The 24,819-nt window shown below is 32.8% G+C and overlaps 1 protein-coding gene across 6 annotated transcripts in view; it reads right to left on the reverse strand.

Annotated features, from left to right (window-relative positions):
- The window catches only part of LOC136040170 (uncharacterized), a 101,347-nt gene extending 76,745 nt beyond the window's left edge, over nt 1-24,602 (reverse strand). For 2 of the 6 annotated variants that reach the window (XM_065724303.1, XM_065724305.1), the window contains exons 1-2: nt 11,780-12,016; nt 2,753-2,878 (exon numbers count right to left, since the gene is read on the reverse strand). The gene's annotated coding sequence lies outside the window, so the exon portion shown is untranslated. Of the gene's footprint in view, nt 1-2,752; nt 2,879-11,779; nt 12,017-15,178; nt 15,305-24,459 lie in introns of those variants that run through there. The other 4 variants (XM_065724302.1, XM_065724306.1, XM_065724304.1 and 1 more) reach the window with 4 other exon arrangements.
- Between the last annotated feature and the right edge of the window lie 217 nt (nt 24,603-24,819).

Below are 24,819 nucleotides of genomic sequence, written 5' to 3' on the forward strand. Positions count from 1 at the left end.
GTATGGTTTGAGCCCAGTCTTCTGATATATCTATTAGCATAAAAATTCCCCTTTTCAGAGTTTTGGTTAGTATACGGACGACTTACTCCTGGCTTGGAGTTTTTGTACCATGATCTGTTTGAAAATTTTTATTTTTTATAGGAGGATGGTTATTCTTGGGTTAACATAATTCATGGCAACATAATAATTTGCGTGTTAGTAAAATAAAACTCAACACAAGTGAAATAGAAGATAGAATTTAGCGAATTTTACAGAGCTGAAACAGAGGCAATGCACTAGCTTTGGCTAAAATAAAGGTTCAGTGGCCTTCAATGTCCCCTGTCATTCAATGTCATTTAAACTTGTGAAGAAGCAAGCGTTCCGAGCATTTATTGCTTCAACAACTTCATCATCAATCCAAAGTTTTCGGGGGATATATCGTTCTTTTTTCCTAGTAGGCTTCAAGGGACACGTAGACTCGAATGTTGGAGTAGTTATGATCAGAGTAAGAAGTTATTCATGGACAACATAAGAGATTACACTACAATCAAAGCACCAAACTTAATTGAATCAGTCAAATAATTGGGTGATGGTAAAATTAAACTCAACACAAGTGAAATATATGATGGATTTTAGCAATTTTTACCGTGCTGAAACAGAGGCAATCCACTAGCTTTGCCTATATTAAAGGTTCAGCGGACTTCAATGTACTATCATTCTTTACAAGGGCGGTCGTAGAAACTTCTGATGGGGCTCATTCCGTTGAAAATTGAATATACTTTTAAAAGCCATTGTAGGATTTTAAGACAACTGAAAGGGAAGAGGGGTGATCTCCGGTCACTTTCAGATCGCTATTTGCATCCCCTCAGCATACCCTGAAAGTTTCAACTTAATATCCTCAGTAAATCCTATGATATTGCTCTGGGGGTTTACGTGAGCTCTGGAGGCATTTATTTAACCTTTGGGCTATTTTGAACAACTGCCATTCTATAAATTTTCCTCAGACGTGATTGAGGAAAGAAAGGAATTGGAGGGGGCTGGTTGCCCTTCAATCACTTTTGACTCTTAAAAAACACACTAGAACTTTCCATTCAAATCACCCTCACTGAAGTTCATACAGCCACCCATTCCATATGAAATGGCTTTATGAGGAAAAAAAAAAGAGAAACAGGAATACATCAAAGCTATATGGCTCTTTACTAAAGGCACAAGAATAACAAAGTATAAATTTCAAGCAACAAAATAAAAATTTTAAATTATAGCAGGAACATATATAGTGGGCTACATATTGCTCCGTCAAGGGGATGGGTTAGCTTACTCAGGTTATCAGGCCTATAACATTATGTAAATGTGAAATAAGGCAAATCATATGAATAAATATGTTGTTTAAAAAGTATCTTGACATGTCGTTGAAAATGGAAGGAAACAAGAAAATTAATTTAAAAGAAACTTTCTAAAGGGTTTTGGAAACAGAATTTAAAAATCCCCTAAGTTTTATATGTTGTAACTGCCAGTAGCGTATTTGCTTGTTTTTTGTTTTTTTTTTAATCACTGACGTTGTTTTGATACTGCGATTTGTTTTTGTGATTTTGTGATTTGATACTATTGTTTTGATACTGTGTGTTTGATATTGTGATTTCGTTTTCCAGGTTAATATTTGAGGCAAAAAATCGTAAATGTTGTTTAAATATGTGTTAAATTCAAACCTGCCATTTTTGTTGAACCACCATTTATGAATTACAAACTAATTTTTTTTGTAGTTTTATAAAGTACAGCTATAGAAGAGCAGTAACAGAACATGTAAAACAAGTTTTGAGTATATTAGCCGGATAATACTAGCTATTATATAAACCCCACGAACTGTTCCACCTATCCCCTTAATATTCCCAAATTAATGCGCCCCTTAATATTCCCAGATATAGACTTAAAAACTATTAATAAAATTATTTCATTTCAAAAAACACGATAAGTTCCAGTGAATCAGATTCTGTTCTTTCTTTCCATTTTGACACATATTTTTAAACCATTCTTTAATTAAAAATTAATCAATAAAATTAGTTGATAAAATCAATTGATTGTGTTTGAAGATTTGAAAAACACAATGATATATTTTTCAATAGGTGTTCATTTATTTTAGGGATTTTGATCAATAGCAACTTGTGGTATGTAATTAAATAAAAGTTTTATTAGTAGTGTAAACTTTGAAATTAGTGAAAGTAGGTTAGATACATAGTTAAATTCTTAATCATAATTAAGTTCTATGAAATTCCCACTTCCTAAATGATTACATTATTATTATAAATTCCAAATATTTGCAGGAACTGACAGATTAAAATAGGTCAGTTCCTGTCACATGCTTCAATGTTTGTTTCCTTGTTTCAGTGTATATAAGCCAACGTTTTAGATTATTTTATTCAGTTCTTATTCTGTTTTCTGTCCTCGTCGTGCGTACATTTAATGTATTATATGTGTAAATAAACATTTTTTATATACTCGACACACAAACTTTATAAAAGTTAGAGACACTTGACATCCTCTACCGGTCGAACCCCAGATTGTAGGCCAACGCTACCATAAGACTCTCAAGAAGAAAGCACAGAGAAATAGCGAGTCACAATTTGCAGTAAAGTAGTTGAGAGAGTACTTTACAGTAGTATTTTCTTTTCGTTGTTTATCTATCCAACCGAAGTAGAAGTGTCTACCAAATTGACTGTACTATAAACTAATGATTATATGCAATAAAATAATCATAATAATAAGATCAAAAAATCACCTTCTAACAAGATTGAAGATCTCAAAACTCCACTTGTTCTTTTTATCAATTTAGGTCGTCTTTTGATGCTGAAGTCCTTAAATTCCTGCTTATTGATAGCCCTATTAACAGCTCTTAGTAGTTGGCCTGTAAGTAAAACAGAGTTACTAGCCAATTTCACTTCTTCTTTTTTGTCTGGTGTAATTCATATTACGCCTATACATATAGCATACTGTGGAATGCATAATACATTATATTGGAATCCAGACTGAGACTTGTGCTAATTTTTCCCATCAAGTTTCATCCCGATCCCTCCACTCTAAGTGTTTTCCAAGATTTTAGGTTTCCCCCCTCCAACTCCCCCCAATGTCATCAGATCCGGTCGGGATTTAAAGTAAGAGCTCTGAGACACAATATCATTCCAAACATCAAATTTCATTAAGATCCCATCACCCATTCATAAGTTAAAAATACTTCATTTTTTTCTATTTTTTCCTAATTAACCGGCCCCCCACTCCCCCCAGATGGTCAAATTGGGAAAACGACTATTTCTAATTTAAGCTGGTCCCGTCCCTGATACGCCTGCCAAATTTCATCGTCCTTGCTTACCTGGAAGTGCCTAAAGTAGCAAAACCAGGACCGACAGACAGACAGACCAACAGAATTGGCAATTGCTATATGTCACTTGGTTAATACCAAGTGCCATAAAAACAGAATGATCTTGGGCACAAACAAAAAATATTTAAGGAAGATAGTAAAAAAGACAAAACAAAAACAAATGCAGAATATGGCAAGGAATGCATTTATTAACTTTAGCCAACAGAGTGGAGACAAAAATTTTGGCTATTCGGATTTCATCAATGTATTCACTAATTCTTTTTCATATCCTTCACTAAGTGATAGCTAATCACTACTGTAACAGTTAAATCAATGTAAAATCTTTATCATACACCTAGAAAGTGAAATGCTTCAACATTGGACTTGTCAAATACTTCTAGTAAGCATGAGACTATCTCAAATAACTTAATCCTATAAATTTCTCAAAATTTCAAATACACTGATAGATCACAGTGGAGGCCTAATCTTGGACCCACATTTAGCCTTGAACTTGAACATTATCTTGGAAAATGCAGTATAATCTTAGTCTTTTTCAATCTTTTCAACTTCTAAATAAAAGATGCACCCAATGTTCTCTTGAATCTCCTTACTCGTAATGCTAATGATTCAAAACTTGTTAGTGCAGCAGCTACACCTTCTGACCCACATTGAGGGAAAGACAAAGGTCTTTCCCTCAATGTTCAGCAGCTCAATATTTTGACACAAGAACGGAAATCTTAAAATTGCATTGTTAAGGCTAGAAAAGTAAGACAAAACGCAAAATGTATTCAAAAGTTAAAAATTGAGATGTGTTTAATGATGAATGCAAACAACAAGCACAGAGACAGGTTATAATGTTCATTAATGAGGTAGGACAAAGGTCTTTCCCTCAATGTTCAGCTGCATAATATTTTGACATCAGAACAGAAATCTTTATATAGAAGTTTCTTGAACTTCTATATAAATGATATATAAAGTTCAAGAGACTTCTATATAAATGATGCACCCTAACTGCTCTCAGAACTCCTTAATTAATCAGTCTATTATTTGTTTACCTTTGCTATCCTCTGTAACATTCTAACTCACCTTTCTATTCTAGGTGACCTGGGTTTCTAGCACATATTCAAATAAAAGGTCATAATTTTTACATGGTATCAGAAGCCTCGTAAAAAAGAATGGAAATCAGTGTTCCTTACCCAACAATGGACTGGACAAGTGACAATCTTAAAGAAGCATGGAAAAGATTTAAAAAGCAACTCTGATGTTTGAAGGCCCCCTGAGTGAAAAAAACTGAAAAAGTCTAGTGCGCCTTCTTACTAATTTGGCTTGGTGATAAAGGAAGAGACATCTCAAGTACCTTTACATTCACAACAGAAGAGCAAGATAAAATTCAATCATATATAAACAAATTCACTGAACCCAACCTCACTGAACCCAACCATTCACTTCAACCCAAAAAGCAACACTGTCTTCTCAAGGTACCTTTTTCATAAGCGTGACCAGCGAGATAACAAATCAGTTGAGCAATACATAACCAAATTGGCTCGTGAATGTGCATATACGACGACAGCTATTACAGAGGAAATGATTAGAGACAGATTCGTATGTGGAATTTCATCAGCAAAGGTTAGAGAGAAGCTCCTCCAAGTAGGGTCCAACCTTACCTTGTCACAAGCAGTTACCATTGCTTGAACACATGTAGAAACCCAAAAAAAGGATTAGTGCAGGGTGGAGTCAGTATCACTCAAAAGTAAGCACTCTAAAATTCTGAAAACAACTTCAAACATCCTATTATGCTATCATTGATAATCATTCTTTTCTTTATTTTAACTCTCCCCCCTCCCTTCCTTAAAAGCGCAAATATGGCCTAAATTATATATTTTCTGGGAAATTTTCTTTTTTTAGATGCCCTTGATGTTGCTTTTTTGCTGCTAAGTCTATTTGAACAAAGGTGTGAGATAATCAAGAAACAGGAAAATACATAATTTGAGCTAGCCTATATATTTGAATGATAGGAAGGATTGTGGTAAAGTAAAGTGCCAATAGGAAAGACAAAAGTTAGTAAAAACAACAGCATATAAAACTATACAAAGTTAGTATACAACTAACTTTTAAAAAAAGTTAGTAAAATTTATATATACATATAAAACTATCTATCTAAGATAGCCAAATATGTTCAAATGAATATTTTGGCTCAATGCCCATGGGTTGTCCTCTGTAAAAGAAATTACACAAAATAAGATTTGCAAAAAAATACAATATTTTTTTAAACTAAACTTAAAGCACTCATAACCATTACTTCAACAAACTTTAAAATTTTGTGAGCACACAAAATAAAATGTATGATATGTAGTATTTAATAGTAATTTAAACCCATGAATTTCTTAAATTCTGGAAAAACAAAACCCCAGTTACTTGCCAAATAGAAGTTCATCAAATATTATGTAACTGCAACAATTTTTATGTGAGTAGAATCCCCTAAAAACTAGGAAAATACCTGCAGCAATACAAAGGATATAACCAAGGCTTTATATTCTGATTGTCTTCATAATTCTTGGTAATTTTTTTAATTTTCTCATAACTTGGCTAAGATTCAAGTGAATGAATCACTTGATGCTTTTTTATGCTCTTTCTAAATCCAATAGTTGCTTCTAGGGAAAGTTAAATTATGAACCCTTAAAGAAGCTCAAAACAGCCCATAGCAACAAAAAGTTTAACTACAAAAATGGTCATTTGTAGTTGATTGAAAAATGGAAATTAACATTTTCATTAGTCTTTATAATAATTTTTTTTATATTGAGGTTCACTTTATTATAGACACTAATAGTTCATGCAAGTACCACATTCAGCACATGTGACACGTACCAGCATGTCTTGGAAGCAACTGTGCTTAGTTTTAGCACAAATACAATTTTGCTTATACAAATTTCTTTAAATACATTAAATACAATTATTAAATACAAAATGTTTAAGGCAATCAACTTTCCTTCTGTATGTAAGGCTTACTCACTAATACAGAATTGTCAGAAAGCATCCTGGGTGCAGCAAAAATTCATCAACAAATTCACAGAGGGTACAGTGATACACTGCACAGGGTGCCCAATGAGCAAAAGCAGTGGGTACAAGAATTCAAAGATGGCCCTGACAACATCCACATTGAGTATGGTACTGGTCAACTTTCTTTGATTGAAAACAATTTGGTGGTTTTAGTTTAAGCAAACATTTGTGAGAACAGGTGATTGACAATAACAGGTCTGTCAAACAAATTTTCTGGGTTGTTGACATGAATGCTTTACAAAATTATTTATTATTATTATTATTTAAGAATTAACGACGCTTCTTGACTGCTAAGGTCCCTGCGTCGGCCCTGCAGCGTGATTCGATCTCTGGGTCCGGTATTACCAAGCTAAGGTCAAATCCACTGCGCCACCACAGGACGCTTTACAAAATTGCTTCTGGGTACCTACAGTTTTGAAAACTGTGCCCCCATTAGGTCCATAAACTCCTAAGAGAAAACCACAAAAACCAAATATTTAAGTGTGCAATGCAGTTCTTGACTTATTATCACAAAGAATGTGATGGCTTCTTGGGTCAGCCTTTAACTGGAGACCAAACGTGGGTTAAGCATATCACAACCAAACCAAAGTAACAGAGCATGGAATAGACATGCAAACTCATTCATAAAGGTAAAGGTCAAATGGATCTGTTCCAGCACAAAACCATGGTATCAGTATTGGCCCCCTTCATACATCAAGGAACCACTAACAATGCAGAAACATACTGCCAAACCATGAGAGAGCTATGGAGCATAATTCAAAACAAAAGATATTGCCAACTGAAAAAGGGAATTGTCCTTCTCTATGACAATACAATACCTAACACTGCAGATCAGACCTGTAGTTTGTTGGGACATTTTTGGCTAGGAATTTTAGACCCCCTCATTCTAAAGACCTGATCTTGCACTGAGCACTGCCCATCTATTCCTCCACCTCAGTGGCAACCACTACAAGGATGTGTAAACAACAGTGAACTCTTGGTTATCAGAGTAGGTGGCAAGTCTTTATGAAAAGTATATTTCAAAATTAGCTGTGAAGTATGCAAAGTTGGTAGGGAACAAACTTGACAACTATTTAAAAAAAATAAAGTACAGTATTTAATTTCTGAAAATAAATTTACTTTTTTGAAATAATATTTCATTGTGTATATGTTCAAACAGACCTTACTTAAAAAAAATGCCTAATATTTTTCACTTTTGTTTATTGTTAGCTGTTTTCATCCTACTTAGCCCCTTTAAGGGCTCAAAATGTAACCCCCACACCCTAAACACAATTGAATTTGGAAAGATATAACAAAAAGGATAAGGTGATATTTTTTTTCATCATAGCTATATTTTGCTAAAATGTAGCCTAAGTATTTACCTAATTCCATTCATTCTGACCTAAGCAGCCCTATTTTTTAAAACCCTAGCCAATCAATGCTTTAAGAAAACACCTTCCTCATTAGCAATTATTTAGAAATTAAACAGGTTGTTTGTGAGGCAATAGAAATTAAACTTGAGCTATAATTAGATTGTTTTAGAATATGTATTTGGGGGAGTACTCACTCAATATTCTATGAACAAATTCAGTTAAGAATGACTTAACAGAAACCAACAGCTAATAACCTACTGATGAGCTCATTACAAAAAAAAACTTTTTAGATTAGGAGCTAAAAAAAGCAAAATTACACTTAAAGTATATTCATGATCTACACTTATCTGAATGAGTTACCTTGTTTAGTGTTGTATTATCTTCAGTCTTGGTTAAACTCAGCTGAAGTAGCCTAACAATTCTGTGACTTTTTTTTAATTTAGTAATTGAATTCTGATAAAAGTCTCAATTTATTTAAACATATGTTTTGCTGAGAAAACCACTTGGATACATAACCAAAATATTCATTTAAGTTTTAAACAAACTTATATGTCTTAGATAAACTCTCAGGTTTGTAATATTGGACCATTATAGTCACTCATCCTTTACACATTTAGTATCTTGGTTTGTCATTAATTCTTATTCTTATTTAGAAAGCACTATTAAGTGGAACATAATACATACTGTATAATACATAATAATACTGTTTTCTCTAGTTATAGTTACAATTCTAGTTTGTAATTCATTCTTATTTAGAAAGCACTATTAAGTGGAGCAAACTGTTTTCTCTAGTTTTAAAGAATGATAAAAAGTGATACAGATGACTATACATGCCTTGTACTATTATAAGGTAGTCAACATAAAGTCATACAGATGGCTTTTTAATGTCTCATTCTATTATAAAGCAATATAAATGAAGCCATACAAATGACTTTTTGTTGTTTTCTCCTTGATTATATATGATGCATTAAAATAACAGAATACATTATTTTGTCCCACTTCTGTATAAAAGAAATAATAATAGTCATATGAATGACATTTTTGCACTATACAATTATGGAGCAGCCTAAATCTCACAAGGATAACTTTTTATACCTTATGCCATTACAGAGCAGACTTTTTTAATTTAATAATTGAATTCTGATATAACTCTCAATTTATTTAAACATATGTTTTGCTGAGGAAAACACCTGGATACATAACCAGAATATTCATTGAAGTTTTAAACAAACTTCTATGTCTTAGATAAAATCTCAGGTTTGTAATATTGGACCATTATAGTCACTGGTCCTTTAAACATTTAGCATCATGGTTTGTCATTTATTCTTATTTAGAAAGCACTATTAAGTGGAGCAAAATACATTATTCTGTTTTCTCTAGTTATAATATTCTCTAGTTTTCACTATTTATAGTTATAATTCTAGTTTGTACTTTATTCTTATTTAGAAAGCACTATTAAGTGGAGCAAAATACATTATTCTGTTTTCTCTAGTTATAATATTCTCTAGTTTTCACTATTTATAGTTATAATTCTAGTTTGTAATTTATTCTTATTTAGAAAGCACTATAAAGTGGAGCAAAATACATTATTCTGTTTTCTCTAGTTATAGAGAATGATACAGATGACTATATATACCTTGTACTATTATAAGGCAGACAACATTAAGTCATACAGATGACTTTTTAATGTCTCATTCTATTATAAAGCAATATAAATAAAGCCATACAAATGACTTTTTGTGGTTTTTGCTCTGTATATATATGATGCACTAAGATTACAGAATATATTATTCTGTCCCACTTCTATATAAAAGAAAAATAATAAAAGTCATAGGAATGACCTTTTTGCACTATCTATTATAGAGCAGCCTAAATCTCACAAGGAAAGTTTTTTTTTTACCTTAGGCCATTACAGAGCAGCCTACAAAAAGTCACACATTTGGCCTTTTAATATCTTATTCTATTATAAAGCAAAATAAACAAGGCCATACAGATGAAAACCAAAAATATCATGTAGAAGACACCATAATGTCCTACTTCTACATAGAGAAAACAATAAAAAATCATAGAGATAACTTTTAGACCTTTAGTTTTCTCCTTATGATTCACTGTCTTCTGTATGAAATTTTCAGTGCATCATTTATATAAAGAAAAACCAAAAGTCATCTGTTTGACTTTATCTAGGCTATATTACTAAATAACAGAATGAGATATTGATGAAATAAATAATAGAATGAGACATCTAGGTCTATATGGGTACATTTAGAATGCTTGGTAATAGTGGAAGGTATAAAAAATTATCTGTATAAACTTATATGGGTTGTCTTATACAAGTATGACTAATAAAGTCATCTGCAAGACTTTATTTGTTTTCCAAAGGCTAATGAGAAAACATATTGGTGTACAGGCTATTTCACTTTATACTGCATTCTACACAGGCTAGGCTAGCAGTAAATGACAATATTCTATAGGCTAGTTCAGATAGCCCATAAAGAAAAACATTTCAACATTATCATGTGTAGGTAACCCTAAATTCTCTACTATTCTACCTGTTGTTATTTGCATGAGGGAAAAACATGTTTTTTAAATGAGGTAAAAGTTTAAGATTTTCAAAAGTTGTTTTTAGAACTTTATAATGTTGCCCTTTTGATCCAGCCTAAGTGTATACTAATACCAAAAAAGGAATCAAGCAGGCCTAGGCCTACTGTATACAAATTTTCTCTACATCAGTTGTGGAATCTTGCATATATTAATTCAGATTAGGTTTATATTAACAGACTATTCAGGTAACCTAAGAAATAAACTTACTGCTGTAGTCTGAATTGTATCCTAAATCTGAATCTAATATCCATTTGTATTGTAAATGAACTTTAAGCCCATCCCTATATATAGCAATTCAGGATATATATTTGCACATTCAGGAAGTGGGGGCAAAGTTCATTTCTCATAAAAATGAACATTAAATATGGTATCAGGATATAATTCTGACTATAGAAGTAATTTGAACTTTACCCCCCCCTCTCCCCCCTCAAATGTTGAAACATATACCCTGATAGGTATACAGGGGTGGGGGTAAAGAACATTTCAAATGCAAAAAACAAATGATAAATTTGGATTCAGGATGCAATTCTGACTAAAGAGGTAAGTTTTTTGGTAAAATTCTTGTTAATTGACTTCTTGCTATCTCAGAAAGGGTTTAGGTTAGGAAAATGAAACTTTCAGGGATGAATCTACAGACTAAAGTATGTCCTGGGAAGGTATTTTAAAGCAACTACCTCCACTCCTTCTCCCTCTAGAGGGCGCTGACCTTTGAAAATATGTGTGTTATAAAAGTGAAACCTTGCAAAATAGATCTTCTGATTAATTCAAGTACAACAAATTGTTTTCAGCTTCATAACTTTGCTTGATTCCATTTTATAAGGTTTTAAAGATGTGCAAATACATTTCCTAAATTTTGAAAAAAAAACATTGATATGGCTCAAAATTCTGCTCAAATAACAGGAATTGCATTTTCAGAACTAAAGGCAGAGAAAAAGCAACTAGTAACTGAAACTTAAGGTAAAATGTTGTTTTGTCAAAATTTCAATAGGTGTAGACCTATCATGTAGGCAAATTTCAGGGCCCTCTAGAGGGAGAAGGAGTGGAGGTGGGTACTTTAAAACACCTTCCTGGGACATACTTTAGCCTGTAGACCCATCCCTGAAAGTTTCATTTTACTAACCTAAACCCTTTCTGAGATAGCAAGAATTCAATTAACTAGAATTTTACCAAGTTTTTTCTTAGCTACTTGAATTGTCTATTAATATAAACCTTGCCCTATAAATTCATTCATTGATCATATCAAGTCTACTGATCAAGGTAGAATTCTAATTTAGCTACTTCCAGCAATGAATCCAGGGCCAAACACACACTCTGAGAAGGTGTAAGAACAGTAAATTGCCTCAAATTGGATTTTAGACCTTTAAGTTTTTAGCAAATGCACAAAAAAAGAATAGCCTATATAGGCCTATTCTATAAGCTTTAATTAAAGGCCAGCAACTACCTTTATATTATTCTTCGGCATTTCCTGTTCCAGAAGTTTTATGGGGGTATATAGACTATTATACTATAATTTCACAAATTTGATTTCTTCAAATTGCAATACTCATTTTGGGTGTGTTCCAGGGACTTACTGTAGTAACCGAATGGTTACTATTTCCGTTCCTAGCGGGAAAATGGTTACTGCCCAATCCGCTGGGAACGAGAATAGTTACTGCCGGCAGTAACCGCAGTAAGTGATTTTCTTACCGTGCTCAAAAGAATGGTTAGCGCAGTAAGTACATAATTCACCTTCTTCAACAAAAATCTCATTCAACAAAAAATAAATATGGACAAGAATGAAGTAATGGAATATCAAGTTATTTGCTTGGAAGAAGGTGGGACAGTGATTTTGCAAAAGAAGAGGGATCTGAGCCAGGTTAGTAAATCACCATATTTTGGGATCAACATTAAAGGACACCCTGAGTAGTATGCTATCTATTAGCAAGTAGGTTAAATCAATGAAAAACGTATCATTTAATTTAAAGATTTCCATGTTTTCTGGCATATCCAGGCATAATTATTACCTTAAATTGCCATTTGGAATCATTCTAAGGATTGACTTCTTCCAGGTAACATTGAGGCTCCATTAAATTGCCACATGGTAGCATTTTAAGCATTAACTCCTTTTAGGCTCTGTAAACAGGCCTAGGTGAAGTATTACAGATAAGTTGAGGATTTATGGGCTGCCAAACCATTATTCTGAGACTGTCTTTAATCCTATTGAAGAAGTAGGCTAGGGTAGACTATTCAGAGTCTATTTCAAAGGATGGTAATTTTATCCAGTAAAATTCTAGTTGATTGACTTCTTGCTATCACTGAAAGGGGTTAGGTTAGGAAAATGAAACTTTCAGGGATGGGTCTACAGGCTAAAGTATGTCCCGGGAAGGTATTTCAAAGTACACATCTCTACTCATTCTTGCTCTAGAGGGCCCTGATCTTTGATGACCTTCAAAAATATATATAGCTGAGGTTACATGCTTCCCATTGATTCTGCCAATCTATCCCTCAACCTTTAACTCCCTATTAATTGAAGCAACTGTAACAAAGCAAGAATGGGGGAAAAGGTAACAGGTGACAGAATACATTGGAACTACATGATTTCGGCTATATATTTGCACATTAGGCAGGTTGGAGGTAAATTATAGTATAGAGATGTTTGCTTTTCCCTTTGGTATGTAGGCTAAGTAGAAGGTCACTTGTACCTGATGCTGTCTGTGTTGTTTTTAGTTGGATGGGAAACATCCAAAGAAAGTTTCCTTTGAAAAGGAAAGGTGAGAATGCCCAAAAGTGAAATTGAATTTGTCAAAGCTTGGAGGTTTGCCCCTTCAGTCTGTTTAAAGGAAAATGGCTCATTCCGTTGAAAATTGAATATACTTTTAAAAGCCATTGTAGGATTTTAAGACAACTGAAAGGGAAGAGGGGTGATCTCCGGTCACTTTCAGATCGCTATTTGCATCCCCTCAGCATACCCTGAAAGTTTCAACTTAATATCCTCAGTAAATCCTATGATATTGCTCTGGGGGTTTACGTGAGCTCTGGAGGCATTTATTTAACCTTTGGGCTATTTTGAACAACTGCCATTCTATAAATTTTCCTCAGACGTGATTGAGGAAAGAAAGGAATTGGAGGGGGCTGGTTGCCCTTCAATCACTTTTGACTCTTAAAAAACACACTAGAACTTTCCATTCAAATCACCCTCACTGAAGTTCATACAGCCACCCATTCCATATGAAATGGCTTTATGAGAAAAAAAAAAAGAGAAACAGGAATACATCAAAGCTATATGGCTCTTTACTAAAGGCACAAGAATAACAAAGTATAAATTTCAAGCAACAAAATAAAAATTTTAAATTATAGCAGGAACATATATAGTGGGCTACATATTGCTCCGTCAAGGGGATGGGTTAGCTTACTCAGGTTATCAGGCCTATAACATTATGTAAATGTGAAATAAGGCAAATCATATGAATAAATATGTTGTTTAAAAAGTATCTTGACATGTCGTTGAAAATGGAAGGAAACAAGAAAATTAATTTAAAAGAAACTTTCTAAAGGGTTTTGGAAACAGAATTTAAAAATCCCCTAAGTTTTATATGTTGTAACTGCCAGTAGCGTATTTGCTTGTTTTTTGTTTTTTTTTTAATCACTGACGTTGTTTTGATACTGCGATTTGTTTTTGTGATTTGATACTATTGTTTTGATACTGTGTGTTTGATATTGTGATTTCGTTTTCCAGGTTAATATTTGAGGCAAAAAATCGTAAATGTTGTTTAAATATGTGTTAAATTCAAACCTGCCATTTTTGTTGAACCACCATTTATGAATTACAAACTAATTTTTTTTTGTAGTTTTATAAAGTACAGCTATAGAAGAGCAGTAACAGAACATGTAAAACAAGTTTTGAGTATATTAGCCGGATAATACTAGCTATTATATAAACCCCACGAACTGTTCCACCTATCCCCTTAATATTCCCAAATTAATGCGCCCCTTAATATTCCCAGATATAGACTTAAAAACTATTAATAAAATTATTTCATTTCAAAAAACACGATAAGTTCCAGTGAATCAGATTCTGTTCTTTCTTTCCATTTTGACACATATTTTTAAACCATTCTTTAATTAAAAATTAATCAATAAAATTAGTTGATAAAATCAATTGATTGTGTTTGAAGATTTGAAAAACACAATGATATATTTTTCAATAGGTGTTCATTTATTTTAGGGATTTTGATCAATAGCAACTTGTGGTATGTAATTAAATAAAAGTTTTATTAGTAGTGTAAACTTTGAAATTAGTGAAAGTAGGTTAGATACATAGTTAAATTCTTAATCATAATTAAGTTCTATGAAATTCCCACTTCCTAAATGATTACATTATTATTATAAATTCCGAATATTTGCAGGAACTGACAGATTAAAATAGGTCAGTTCCTGTCACATGCTTCAATGTTTGTTTCCTTGTTTCAGTGTATATAAGCCAACGTTTTAGATTATTTTATTCAGTTCTTATTCTGTTTTCTGTCCTCGTCGTGCGTACATTTAATGTATTATATGTGTAAATAAACATTTTTTATATACTCGACACACAAACTTTATAAAAGTTAGAGACACTTGACATCCTCTACCGGTCGAACCCCAGATTGTAGGCCAACGCTACCATAAGACTCTCAAGAAGAAAGCACAGAGAAATAGCGAGTCACAATTTGCAGTAAAGTAGTTGAGAGAGTACTTTACAGTAGTATTTTCTTTTCGTTGTTTATCTATCCAACCGAAGTAGAAGTGTCTACCAAATTGACTGTACTATAAACTAATGATTATATGTAATAAAATAATCATAATAATAAGATCAAAAAATCACCTTCTAACAAGATTGAAGATCTCAAAACTCCACTTGTTCTTTTTATCAATTTAGGTCGTCTTTTGATGCTGAAGTCCTTAAATTCCTGCTTATTGATAGCCCTATTAACAGCTCTTAGTAGTTGGCCTGTAAGTAAAACAGAGTTACTAGCCAATTTCACTTCTTCTTTTTTGTCTGGTGTAATTCATATTACGCCTATACATATAGCATACTGTGGAATGCATAATACATTATATTGGAATCCAGACTGAGACTTGTGCTAATTTTTCCCATCAAGTTTCATCCCGATCCCTCCACTCTAAGTGTTTTCCAAGATTTTAGGTTTCCCCCCTCCAACTCCCCCCAATGTCATCAGATCCGGTCGGGATTTAAAGTAAGAGCTCTGAGACACAATATCATTCCAAACATCAAATTTCATTAAGATCCCATCACCCATTCATAAGTTAAAAATACTTCATTTTTTTCTATTTTTTCCTAATTAACCGGCCCCCCACTCCCCCCAGATGGTCAAATTGGGAAAACGACTATTTCTAATTTAAGCTGGTCCCGTCCCTGATACGCCTGCCAAATTTCATCGTCCTTGCTTACCTGGAAGTGCCTAAAGTAGCAAAACCAGGACCGACAGACAGACAGACCAACAGAATTGGCAATTGCTATATGTCACTTGGTTAATACCAAGTGCCATAAAAACAGAATGATCTTGGGCACAAACAAAAAATATTTAAGGAAGATAGTAAAAAAGACAAAACAAAAACAAATGCAGAATATGGCAAGGAATGCATTTATTAACTTTAGCCAACAGAGTGGAGACAAAAATTTTGGCTATTCGGATTTCATCAATGTATTCACTAATTCTTTTTCATATCCTTCACTAAGTGATAGCTAATCACTACTGTAACAGTTAAATCAATGTAAAATCTTTATCATACACCTAGAAAGTGAAATGCTTCAACATTGGACTTGTCAAATACTTCTAGTAAGCATGAGACTATCTCAAATAACTTAATCCTATAAATTTCTCAAAATTTCAAATACACTGATAGATCACAGTGGAGGCCTAATCTTGGACCCACATTTAGCCTTGAACTTGAACATTATCTTGGAAAATGCAGTATAATCTTAGTCTTTTTCAATCTTTTCAACTTCTAAATAAAAGATGCACCCAATGTTCTCTTGAATCTCCTTACTCGTAATGCTAATGATTCAAAACTTGTTAGTGCAGCAGCTACACCTTCTGACCCACATTGAGGGAAAGACAAAGGTCTTTCCCTCAATGTTCAGCAGCTCAATATTTTGACACAAGAACGGAAATCTTAAAATTGCATTGTTAAGGCTAGAAAAGTAAGACAAAACGCAAAGTGTATTCAAAAGTTAAAAATTGAGATGTGTTTAATGATGAATGCAAACAACAAGCACAGAGACAGGTTATAATGTTCAATAATGAGGTAGGACAAAGGTCTTTCCCTCAATGTTCAGCTGCATAATATTTTGACATCAGAACAGAAATCTTTATATAGAAGTTTCTTGAACTTCTATATAAATGATATATAAAGTTCAAGAGACTTCTATATAAATGATGCAACCTAACCCTAACTGCTCTCAAAACTCCTTAATTAATCAGTCTATTATTTGTTTACCTTTGCTATCCTCTGTAACATTCTAACTCACCTTTCTATTCTAGGTGACCTGGGTTTCTAGCACATATTCAAATAAAAGGTCATAATTTTTACATGGTATCAGAAGCCTCGTAAAAAAGAATGGAAATCAGTGTTCCTTACCCAACAATGGACTGGACAAGTGACAATCTTAAAGAAGCATGGAAAAGATTTAAAAAGCAACTCTGATGTTTGAAGGCCCCCTGAGTGAAAAAAACTGAAAAAGTCTAGTGCGCCTTCTTACTAATTTGGCTTGGTGATAAAGGAAGAGACATCTCAAGTACCTTTACATTCACAACAGAAGAGCAAGATAAAATTCAATCATATATAAACAAATTCACTGAACCCAACCTCACTGAACCCAACCATTCACTTCAACCCAAAAAGCAACACTGTCTTCTCAAGGTACCTTTTTCATAAGCATGACCAGCGAGATAACAAATCAGTTGAGCAATACATAACCAAATTGGCTCGTGAATGTGCATATACGACGACAGCTATTACAGAGGAAATGATTAGAGACAGATTCGTATGTGGAATTTCATCAGCAAAGGTTAGAGAGAAGCTCCTCCAAGTAGGGTCCAACCTTACCTTGTCACAAGCAGTTACCATTGCTTGAACACATGTAGAAACCCAAAAAAAGGATTAGTGCAGGGTGGAGTCAGTATCACTCAAAAGTAAGCACTCTAAAATTCTGAAAACAACTTCAAACATCCTATTATGCTATCATTGATAATCATTCTTTTCTTTATTTTAACTCTCCCCCCTCCCTTCCTTAAAAGCGCAAATATGGCCTAAATTATATATTTTCTGGGAAATTTTCTTTTTTTAGATGCCCTTGATGTTGCTTTTTTGCTGCTAAGTCTATTTGAACAAAGGTGTGAGATAATCAAGAAACAGGAAAATACATAATTTGAGCTAGCCTATATATTTGAATGATAGGAAGGATTGTGGTAAAGTAAAGTGCCAATAGGAAAGACAAAAGTTAGTAAAAACAACAGCATATAAAACTATACAAAGTTAGTATACAACTAACTTTTAAAAAAAGTTAGTAAAATTTATATATACATATAAAACTATCTATCTAAGATAGCCAAATATGTTCAAATGAATATTTTGGCTCAATGCCCATGGGTTGTCCTCTGTAAAAGAAATTACACAAAATAAGATTTGCAAAAAAATACAATATTTTTTTAAACTAAACTTAAAGCACTCATAACCATTACTTCAACAAACTTAAAAATTTTGTGAGCACACAAAATAAAATGTATGATATGTAGTATTTAATAGTAATTTAAACCCATGAATTTCTTAAATTCTGGAAAAACAAAACCCCAGTTACTTGCCAAATAGAAGTTCATCAAATATTATGTAACTGCAACAATTTTTATGTGAGTAGAATCCCCTAAAAACTAGGAAAATACCTGCAGCAATACAAAGGATATAACCAAGGCTTTATATTCTGATTGTCTTCATAATTCTTGGTAATTTTTTTAATTTTCTCATAACTTGGCTAAGATTCAAGTGAATGAATCACTTGATGCTTTTTTATGCTCTTTCTAAATCCAATAGTTGCTTCTAGGGAAAGTTAAATTATGAACCCTTAAAGAAGCTCAAAACAGCCCATAGCAACAAAAAGTTTAACTACAAAAATGGTCATTTGTAGTTGATTGAAAAATGGAAATTAACATTTTCATTAGTCTTTATAATAATTTTTTTTATATTGAGGTTCACTTTATTGTAGACACTAATAGTTCATGCAAGTACCACAACAAGCACATGTGACACGTACCAGCATGTCTTGGAAGCAACTGTGCTTAGTTTTAGCACAAATACAATTTTGCTTATACAAATTTCTTTAAATACATTAAATACAATTATTAAATACAAAATGTTTAAGGCAATCAACTTTCCTTCTGTATGTAAGGCTTACTCACTAATACAGAATTGTCAGAAAGCATCCTGGGTGCAGCAAAAATTCATCAACAAATTCACAGAGGGTACAGTGATACACTGCACAGGGTGCCCAATGAGCAAAAGCAGTGGGTACAAGAATTCAAAGATGGCCCTGACAACATCCACATTGAGTATGGTACTGGTCAACTTTCTTTGATTGAAAACAATTTGGTGGTTTTAGTTTAAGCAAACATTTGTGAGAACAGGTGATTGACAATAACAGGTCTGTCAAACAAATTTTCTGGGTTGTTGACATGAATGCTTTACAAAATTATTTATTATTATTATTATTTAAGAATTAACGACGCTTCTTGACTGCTAAGGTCCCTGCGTCGGCCCTGCAGCGTGATTCGATCTCTGGGTCCGGTATTACCAAGCTAAGGTCAAATCCACTGCGCCACCACAGGACGCTTTACAAAATTGCTTCTGGGTACCTACAGTTTTGAAAACTGTGCCCCCATTAGGTCCATAAACTCCTAAGAGAAAACCACAAAAACCAAATATTTAAGTGTGCAATGCAGTTCTTGACTTATTATCACAAAGAATGTGATGGCTTCTTGGGTCAGCCTTTAACTGGAGACCAAACATGGGTTAAGCATATCACAACCAAACCAAAGTAACAGAGCATGGAATAGACATGCAAACTCATTCATAAAGGTAAAGGTCAAATGGATCTGTTCCAGCACAAAATCATGGTATCAGTATTGGCCCCCTTCATACATCAAGGAACCACTAACAATGCAGAAACATACTGCCAAACCATGAGAGAGCTATGGAGCATAATTCAAAACAAAAGATATTGCCAACTGAAAAAGGGAATTGTCCTTCTCTATGACAATACAATACCTAACACTGCAGATCAGACCTGTAGTTTGTTGGGACATTTTTGGCTAGGAATTTTAGACCCCCTCATTCTAAAGACCTGATCTTGCACTGAGCACTGCCCATCTATTCCTCCACCTCAGTGGCAACCACTACAAGGATGTGTAAACAACAGTGAACTCTTGGTTATCAGAGTAGGTGGCAAGTCTTTATGAAAAGTATATTTCAAAATTAGCTGTGAAGTATGCAAAGTTGGTAGGGAACAAACTTGACAACTATTTAAAAAAAATAAAGTACAGTATTTAATTTCTGAAAATAAATTTACTTTTTTGAAATAATATTTCATTGTGTATATGTTCAAACAGACCTTACTTAAAAAAAATGCCTAATATTTTTCACTTTTGTTTATTGTTAGCTGTTTTCATCCTACTTAGCCCCTTTAAGGGCTCAAAATGTAACCCCCACACCCTAAACACAATTGAATTTGGAAAGATATAACAAAAAGGATAAGGTGATATTTTTTTTCATCATAGCTATATTTTGCTAAAATGTAGCCTAAGTATTTACCTAATTCCATTCATTCTGACCTAAGCAGCCCTATTTTTTAAAACCCTAGCCAAGCAATGCTTTAAGAAAACACCTTCCTCATTAGCAATTATTTAGAAATTAAACAGGTTGTTTGTGAGGCAATAGAAATTAAACTTGAGCTATAATTAGATTGTTTTAGAATATGTATTTGGGGGAGTACTCACTCAATATTCTATGAACAAATTCAGTTAAGAATGACTTAACAGAAACCAACAGCTAATAAATAACCTACTGATGAGCTCATTACAAAAAAAAACTTTTTAGATTAGGAGCTAAAAAAAGCAAAATTACACTAAAAGTATATTCATGATCTACACTTATCTGAATGAGTTACCTTGTTTAGTGTTGTATTATCTTCAGTCTTGGTTAAACTCAGCTGAAGTAGCCTAACAATTCTGTGACTTTTTTTTTTAATTTAGTAATTGAATTCTGATAAAAGTCTCAATTTATTTAAACATATGTTTTGCTGAGAAAACCACTTGGATACATAACCAAAATATTCATTTAAGTTTTAAACAAACTTATATGTCTTAGATAAACTCTCAGGTTTGTAATATTGGACCATTATAGTCACTCATCCTTTACACATTTAGTATCTTGGTTTGTCATTAATTCTTATTCTTATTTAGAAAGCACTATTAAGTGGAACATAATACATACTGTATAATACATAATAATACTGTTTTCTCTAGTTATAGTTACAATTCTAGTTTGTAATTCATTCTTATTTAGAAAGCACTATTAAGTGGAGCAAACTGTTTTCTCTAGTTTTAAAGAATGATAAAAAGTGATACAGATGACTATACATGCCTTGTACTATTATAAGGTAGTCAACATAAAGTCATACAGATGGCTTTTTAATGTCTCATTCTATTATAAAGCAATATAAATGAAGCCATACAAATGACTTTTTGTTGTTTTCTCCTTGATTATATATGATGCATTAAAATAACAGAATACATTATTTTGTCCCACTTCTGTATAAAAGAAATAATAATAGTCATATGAATGACATTTTTGCACTATACAATTATGGAGCAGCCTAAATCTCACAAGGATAACTTTTTATACCTTATGCCATTACAGAGCAGACTTTTTTAATTTAATAATTGAATTCTGATATAACTCTCAATTTATTTAAACATATGTTTTGCTGAGGAAAACACCTGGATACATAACCAGAATATTCATTGAAGTTTTAAACAAACTTCTATGTCTTAGATAAAATCTCAGGTTTGTAATATTGGACCATTATAGTCACTGGTCCTTTAAACATTTAGCATCATGGTTTGTCATTTATTCTTATTTAGAAAGCACTATTAAGTGGAGCAAAATACATTATTCTGTTTTCTCTAGTTATAATATTCTCTAGTTTTCACTATTTATAGTTATAATTCTAGTTTGTACTTTATTCCTATTTAGAAAGCACTATTAAGTGGAGCAAAATACATTATTCTGTTTTCTCTAGTTATAATATTCTCTAGTTTTCACTATTTATAGTTATAATTCTAGTTTGTAATTTATTCTTATTTAGAAAGCACTATAAAGTGGAGCAAAATACATTATTCTGTTTTCTCTAGTTATAGAGAATGATACAGATGACTATATATACCTTGTACTATTATAAGGCAGACAACATTAAGTCATACAGATGACTTTTTAATGTCTCATTCTATTATAAAGCAATATAAATAAAGCCATACAAATGACTTTTTGTGGTTTTTGCTCTGTATATATATGATGCACTAAGATTACAGAATATATTATTCTGTCCCACTTCTATATAAAAGAAAAATAATAAAAGTCATAGGAATGACCTTTTTGCACTATCTATTATAGAGCAGCCTAAATCTCACAAGGAAAGTTTTTTTTTTACCTTAGGCCATTACAGAGCAGCCTACAAAAAGTCACACATTTGGCCTTTTAATATCTTATTCTATTATAAAGCAAAATAAACAAGGCCATACAGATGAAAACCAAAAATATCATGTAGAAGACACCATAATGTCCTACTTCTACATAGAGAAAACAATAAAAAATCATAGAGATAACTTTTAGACCTTTAGTTTTCTCCTTATGATTCACTGTCTTCTGTATGAAATTTTCAGTGCATCATTTATACAAAGAAAAACCAAAAGTCATCTGTTTGACTTTATCTAGGCTATATTACTAAATAACAGAATGAGATATTGATGAAATAAATAATAGAATGAGACATCTAGGTCTATATGGGTACATTTAGAATGCTTGGTAATAGTGGAAGGTATAAAAAATTATCTGTATAAACTTATATGGGTTGTCTTATACAAGTATGACTAATAAAGTCATCTGCAAGACTTTATTTGTTTTCCAAAGGCTAATGAGAAAACATATTGGTGTACAGGCTATTTCACTTTATACTGCATTCTACACAGGCTAGGCTAGCAGTAAATGACAATATTCTATAGGCTAGTTCAGATAGCCCATAAAGAAAAACATTTCAACATTATCATGTGTAGGTAACCCTAAATTCTCTACTATTCTACCTGTTGTTATTTGCATGAGGGAAAAACATGTTTTTTAAATGAGGTAAAAGTTTAAGATTTTCAAAAGTTGTTTTTAGAACTTTATAATGTTGCCCTTTTGATCCAGCCTAAGTGTATGCTAATACCAAAAAAGGAATCAAGCAGGCCTAGGCCTACTGTATACAAATTTTCTCTACATCAGTTGTGGAATCTTGCATATATTAATTCAGATTAGGTTTATATTAACAGACTATTCAGGTAACCTAAGAAATAAACTTACTGCTGTAGTCTGAATTGTATCCTAAATCTGAATCTAATATCCATTTGTATTGTAAATGAACTTTAAGCCCATCCCTATATATAGCAATTCAGGATATATATTTGCACATTCAGGAAGTGGGGGCAAAGTTCATTTCTCATAAAAATGAACATTAAATATGGTATCAGGATATAATTCTGACTATAGAAGTAATTTGAACTTTACCCCCCCCTCTCCCCCCTCAAATGTTGAAACATATACCCTGATAGGTATACAGGGGTGGGGGTAAAGAACATTTCAAATGCAAAAAACAAATGATAAATTTGGATTCAGGATGCAATTCTGACTAAAGAGGTAAGTTTTTTGGTAAAATTCTTGTTAATTGACTTCTTGCTATCTCAGAAAGGGTTTAGGTTAGGAAAATGAAACTTTCAGGGATGAATCTACAGACTAAAGTATGTCCTGGGAAGGTATTTTAAAGCAACTACCTCCACTCCTTCTCCCTCTAGAGGGCGCTGACCTTTGAAAATATGTGTGTTATAAAAGTGAAACCTTGCAAAATAGATCTTCTGATTAATTCAAGTACAACAAATTGTTTTCAGCTTCATAACTTTGCTTGATTCCATTTTATAAGGTTTTAAAGATGTGCAAATACATTTCCTAAATTTTGAAAAAAAAACATTGATATGGCTCAAAATTCTGCTCAAATAACAGGAATTGCATTTTCAGAACTAAAGGCAGAGAAAAAGCAACTAGTAACTGAAACTTAAGGTAAAATGTTGTTTTGTCAAAATTTCAATAGGTGTAGACCTATCATGTAGGCAAATTTCAGGGCCCTCTAGAGGGAGAAGGAGTGGAGGTGGGTACTTTAAAACACCTTCCTGGGACATACTTTAGCCTGTAGACCCATCCCTGAAAGTTTCATTTTACTAACCTAAACCCTTTCTGAGATAGCAAGAATTCAATTAACTAGAATTTTACCAAGTTTTTTCTTAGCTACTTGAATTGTCTATTAATATAAACCTTGCCCTATAAATTCATTCATTGATCATATCAAGTCTACTGATCAAGGTAGAATTCTAATTTAGCTACTTCCAGCAATGAATCCAGGGCCAAACACACACTCTGGGAAGGTGTAAGAACAGTAAATTGCCTCAAATTGGATTTTAGACCTTTAAGTTTTTAGCAAATGCACAAAAAAAGAATAGCCTATATAGGCCTATTTTATAAGCTTTAATTAAAGACCAGCAACTACCTTTATATTATTCTTTGGCATTTCCTGTTCCAGAAGTTTTATGGGGGTATATAGACTATTATACTATAATTTCACAAATTTGATTTCTTCAAATCCAGGCCAAACACACACTCTGGGAAGGTGTAAGAACAGTAAATTGCCTCAAATTGGATTTTAGACCTTTAAGTTTTTAGCAAATGCACAAAAAAAGAATAGCCTATATAGGCCTATTTTATAAGCTTTAATTAAAGGCCAGCAACTACCTTTATATTATTCTTCGGTATTTCCTGTTCCAGAAGTTTTATGGGGGTATATAGACTATTATACTATAATTTCACAAATTTGATTTCTTCAAATTGCAATACTCATTTTGGGTGTGTTCCAGGGACTTACTGTAGTAACCGAATGGTTACTATTTCCGTTCCTAGCGGGAAAATGGTTACTGCCCAATCCGCTGGGAACGAGAATAGTTACTGCCGGCAGTAACCGCAGTAAGTGATTTTCTTACCGTGCTCAAAAGAATGGTTAGCGCAGTAAGTACATAATTCACCTTCTTCAACAAAAATCTCATTCAACAAAAAATAAATATGGACAAGAATGAAGTAATGGAATATCAAGTTATT

Source organism: Artemia franciscana, chromosome 20, assembly GCF_032884065.1.
Source record: "Artemia franciscana chromosome 20, ASM3288406v1, whole genome shotgun sequence".
Classification (NCBI taxonomy): domain Eukaryota; kingdom Metazoa; phylum Arthropoda; class Branchiopoda; order Anostraca; family Artemiidae; genus Artemia; species Artemia franciscana.